This window comes from Amborella trichopoda, chromosome 5 (assembly GCF_054954075.1).
Source record: "Amborella trichopoda isolate Santa Cruz 75 chromosome 5, AtrichopodaSantaCruz75HAP2 v2.0, whole genome shotgun sequence".
Taxonomy (NCBI): domain Eukaryota; kingdom Viridiplantae; phylum Streptophyta; class Magnoliopsida; order Amborellales; family Amborellaceae; genus Amborella; species Amborella trichopoda.
Window position 1 is genome coordinate 20,883,976 of NC_142340.1, and position 5,674 is coordinate 20,889,649.

At 36.7% G+C, this 5,674-nt stretch overlaps 1 long non-coding RNA gene across 1 annotated transcript; it reads right to left on the reverse strand.

Annotated features, from left to right (window-relative positions):
• Nucleotides 1-3,185: 3,185 nt before the first annotated feature.
• LOC148782014 (uncharacterized) lies at nt 3,186-5,268 on the reverse strand. The gene is made up of 2 exons (XR_016055243.1): nt 4,956-5,268; nt 3,186-4,128 (listed from the first exon to the last, which is right to left on the reverse strand). It is a non-coding gene; the product is annotated as an uncharacterized LOC148782014 (long non-coding RNA).
• Between the last annotated feature and the right edge of the window lie 406 nt (nt 5,269-5,674).

The following is a 5,674-nucleotide window of genomic DNA, read 5'->3' on the forward strand; positions in this document are numbered from 1 at the left end:
AGATTCAATCTGAGCCGTTGGGCTGTTATGTTCATATGAACTAGTAGGCTAATCGTATCTTTTCCCTATATATATATATATATATATATATATATATATTTATTTATTTATAACATATTTAATTATATTTCTATTATTTTGTCAATGATTGGAAAGTATTTTAGCATTCATGGCAATGAATTCTTATTTTTTCACTTTTCATCTTTTTAAAAAATTTCAAGAATGACCCCTATCACAAACTAGTTTTTTAAAATCTATGTTTTGCTACGGTTTTAACCTGTTTTGTTGAAATTTATTTTGAATATACTTGTCCTATTTTTATGATTTTTCTATTTTATTATTTTTTAAAATTTTTTAAGTGCTACAGTATTCGGCTCTACTCAGACCGAATTACTCGGACTCAGGGGAGTATTTGGTTGGGGATTGGCATAGTAGCAACCCCAATCGACGTTTCAAGAACTGCTTTTAATACAAGGAGGTCAAAATGATGTTAATTGCTAGATGTATAATTGGGTGGCTGAAAATATATTCGATAAAAAAATCAAAATAAAATTTATTAAACTTTGTGACACTCCACGCCATCGAGTTTTACATCTAGGGTTAATTGATCCCATTCCATTAACATATTTTTCAATGAAATCATTTACTAAGTGCTTATTCCAATGAATCTAACATAAAGTTTTTTGCTAGAGTATTTGTAATTTAGCATTCAAAAATTTCAGGGTGATGTAATTTCCACACTTTCCAACTTCAAAAATTTGAAGAGAGAAGTCGTCGTTTCATTGGTGGGCGAAGATCCCATGCACCATTGTTTTTCAGTGGTCGTTGGATCATGGCTTATTTGCCCACTTTGAAAGCAATTCTTGTGCAAACCCTGGGATTCAACACGCTAGAGAGGGTCATGGCCGCATGTCCAACATGCATTGAGAACGTTCTCTTTGTATGGCACTTTGTCTATGTTTAGTGGGCCCTCTTAGGAAGTTTTACACGATTGCAGCAAATTGTAGTAGACATCGTCGTTTAAATCGTAGATGATCCATTACTCATATTTTTTATAAGACCAATATGGTGGCAGATATTTTTTGTAAAGAAAGCTGCATCTCGCTTACAAGCCACTGATTGACACTATCGTCTCCCTGACTTTATTTCCCTATTTTACTTCATGATCTAGCACAACTGCCCTATTATAAAGTTATAAAATAATGAGTTGTTACTTCTCTAATTTTTATTAATGAAAAATAGGTAGGAGGCTTTCTCACCCACTAATTTTTTTTTTTTTTTTAATGGGGCCCTCCTTCTATATAAACGGGATCCCTCACTCCTCTACCTTAGAAATCAAACAAATGTATAAATTTTCTAAATACTCTTCATTTTTTCCCATGAACATTGTGTAGTCTCTTTGCATTGTATAATCTATATTGAAAATAAGCATGTTGTGTAAACAATGGGCCATGTACTATTTGCCCATATATATGGTACTAAATGATGTTACTTGGAAACAATTTTATATGTTGTAGTGTTTCATGATTGAGATATTGAGGGGCCGTTTAGGAACCTAGAAATCCATTATATATATGAAAATATATGATATTTCCATTGTTTGGATACACTTTAATGGTAAGAAAATGGAAAAACATTACTCGAGATTTCTCCGAAAATCAAGAAATCTATTACGGGCATAAGGATGGAAAAACATTCCTGTGATTTTTCCAAAAATCAAGAAATCTATTACCGTAAGCTCCCTTTGCAAACCAAAGCAGACATATATTTAAGCCTCAAAAATCACATAGCAGCCCCATCCCATATATATTTAAACCTAAAAAATCACACAGCGACCCCCATCTTCTTCAACTAACAGTTCAAACCCTACAGGTGCATCTTCTTCAACTAGCAGATAAAACCCGGTAGCCTATCTTCTGCAACCACAGTTGCAGCTATTATTTATTTCTAGATATCGAAAATTTAGTTTTTTTGGTTATGCAATAGCTATTGTTCCAAAAAATAAATGGATTTGGATTCTCTGCTAAGATCAGTTTGTTTATTTTTTTGGCTTTATTTTTTCTTTTTTACTGCTACTGTTTGCTGATAAATTTGAAATATTTGAGTTCACTCGTAGAGAATCATCAAATCAGTATGCTTGAATTGTTGTTGTTTTTTTTTTTTTTTTTTCAGAACTTTTTTAAATTAATTTTCCTCTTCAATCTCCTCCAATACCCCAATATAATTTCTCCTCCAATACATCTCATATAGTCATAAAACCTTCTACGTTACTAGCCAAATTTCTCCAAACTTGTTTTTTCTTTTGAATTTACGCATGGAAGTTTTCTGGAGAGAGATGATCGAAAGTCTTTAGCGCAAGAAAAGAAAACATAAAAAATATGATGGTTTATCATAATAAAAGTATGTTATTCCAAAGTATTAACATCTTGAAAAAATGTGATTCCAAGTCAAGATGCAAAGGCATACAAAAGGTGTGGCTAATTCTTATGCTTGATGCAATTATAAAGTTTAAGCTACATACTAATAGGGATGAAGTTTGAGCTACATACTAATGGGGATTGTACGCTCAACCATGTTTTGGGTATAAAGCCAAAAAAGAAAAAAGAAAAAAAATGTTAGTAATGCATTTCCCATATTTCTTCTAGACATAGCCAAACAGTAACAATGTATTTCCCAGGTTGCATCTAAATACTACTCAAACAGTGACAATCCATTTGCAGGATGTATTACGCAATAATGTATTACGTCAGTAATATATTTCACAGACAATATATTTCCAAGTATCCAAACAGCCCCTGAATGGATTCCTACTCCCAATATTCACTTCAAGGGCACGTTTCGGTACGCCTAAAAATACTTTTGTAAAAATATTTTCATATTGTATGCTTTTATGTGATTAAATAGGCTTGTTTCACGCCAATTGGCCGCCAATTAATGTTAAAAATATACCGAGAGCAAATGATGTGAAAGAACTCCCATACCTAAATCATACGGAGGAAGTTTTTTATATAAAAGTACTTTCACGCTTACCAAAAGTGCCCCAAGATATTTGAAAAACATTTATGTCTAAATATTTCTCTCATTAATTATTTAGTTTCACTGATTACTAGCCCTCGACTTAGCAGAAAAATGGTGAGCTTTTGAGTGGGCAAGACCTCTGTCTGTGCTATACCGTACACTTTATATATATAAAATGTATTTCCCATTTCAACAAGTATTAATCCATCTAAAAAAAGAAAAAAGAAAAAAGAAAACTGATATTAATCCTTGAAATATGGAAAGTTCTTTCCCCGGAGGGAGAACTTATCTTCACTCGCTTTTTTAAATGCTGCATGCAGGCATCGTCTAGCCATTACCATGTTGCGGCGACAGTAGAGAGGCACTGGGCCCAGGCGTTTCTTAACACTCTAATGCTTGATGTTATTTATGGCCGCTTTCACCCCGTGCTGTGAGGACTGTTGTGAATGGGTTCAAGCAATCAAGACCCCCGCTTCTTGTACTTTGACTTCTTTAAAGAGAATCATGATCCAAGGGAAACCAACCTTTTTCTAGAAAAGGATCTTAAAGTAGGAATGAACGAATTTCTCTACTTTCGCATGACGGAATTCAGTTGTGCCTCTCATTTCCTTTATCGCGAGGATGAAGATGCCATAACTTTCTCGTATGTTGAGCTCCCATGCATCTTACAGCGCTTCTTGTTTCCTCCCTCTTCTAGTGAGGCTGTACAAGCGGGTGTGAATCGTTGGAAGCAGGGGAGAAATGCCTAACTTCTTTAAAGGCCATGTTAGAGTATGGTACCCCCTCTGCTGCTCAGGACCATAACATTATGATGCTCCGCACTAAAATTAACAAGGATTCTATGCTCCAAGCTACACTGCAACAAAATTGCAGAGGATGCCTGTTAAGCCATGCTCCACAGTGTGCCATACATGCCTTGTCCTCGTGCTGTCTGCTATTGCCACTATATCGGAGAAGGAAGAATATACTTCAAAGGGGAAGAAGGGAGCACGGTAGAAACAATTGTGAGTTGCCAAGCCGACACTAAGAATTGGGCACTAGAATCAATCTGGTTTCAAGCCATCCCCACAGGCGAAGAAGCGGATCAACACGATGCTTGCCGTTTTTTACCTGATACCCACATCGTTTGGGTTTATGTTTAAGTCCCCATGATCAGAGAATGCAATCAGAATAACTCATGCTACCTGTGTAAAAATTACTCATGCTACCTATATGATTGGAAATTGGAATAATAACAATGTAAAGTGTGGCTTACATAACTTCCCACATATTGTTCTTGGTTCTTATTACATTTCTAAAGTATTCAAAGCCCAACCCTGCTGAAACCCGCATTTACCAGTGTATCTTGACTCGGCCAGAGTCCTTGGACTCTAGCCGATTACCCCAGAGTTGTATGTACAATATGGGGAGAAAAACAAAAATCTAAATAATCATTAAAAACTCTCCCTCACTCTCTCTAAACCCGTTCTCACTCCCGCCCTGCTAGGACCCCCTTTTCTCCCTCCATCTCTCTCTCTCGACCATCTTTCCTGAGCAACCATTTTCATCCCCATCTGCCCTTCTCCGGCATTAGTTACTGTTGGGATTCCAAAATTCCAGCAAGAATAAAGAGAGCTTTCATGCCCATAAAAGACTCCTGTTCAGGGAAGCTGCCTTCTTGGGGGACAGAGACCATGGAAATCTGTTCGGCGGAGTCATCAACTTGGTGGAGAGAGACCATGATTGGAGAGAAGCCATGGAGCGGGAGAGAGAGGGAGAGAGAGAGGTGCCATGCCTGCCGTTGGAGACGGAAGAAACGGCGACAAAGAATATATATATATATATATATATATATATATATATATATATATATATTTTGTGCAGAGGGTTAAGTGGGTGCAGGGTGAAAGCAGAGACAGACCTCTTTCATGCAATTTTCCTACCTGCCACGCATTTACCTGTGCTTTTCTGTGTTGCTCGTGCCCTAGAGACCTGGCCCGGCCTTTAATTTTTCATCGTTTTTGCTTTACTTTCTTTTAAGGGCCAGGTCTGGCCCTTAAGGATATAAGGCCGAGCTAGGCCTGGCCTTGCCCATTGTCAGCCTTACTCTCTGCATTGGTTACATAAGCCGAGAGCATGGGACATAAAAGGATCACTAACTACTCAACCATCTCTGTATTTAATCAAGCATCGCAAACAGACTAGGAAACAAGAAAGAAAAGTGCAAAAGGTTTCGACGATGAGATCGTCCTTAAAGAAAAACTCTGAACTAGTTCTTAGGAGAGATAACTATCGTCTATTTATTCAAGATGTTGTACTCACGATACTATATGGATACATAGATACAATTGCAGTAACTATTGACCATAACATGCAACTACACTAACTACTTAACAGGTGATATCCATGACCAGTGCTTTTAAAACCTACTATAGCTTCCTAATGCTACATGTCCAATTACCACTATTTGAATACATGCAAATACTCACTTTCCAATATTAGTCCCACCAATTTTGACTTAATAAAAACAAGTCCTAATAACTTTGGTATTTCCATCTTGGTCGTTGAGTGAGTTTAGGCTTGGTTGATTTCAAGGGTTTATGGGTTCCCAACAAGGGTCCAACTAAGTTTAGGTGTTGGTTGAGTGTGTTTAAGGTTAACTTGCCACGGTTTAGTT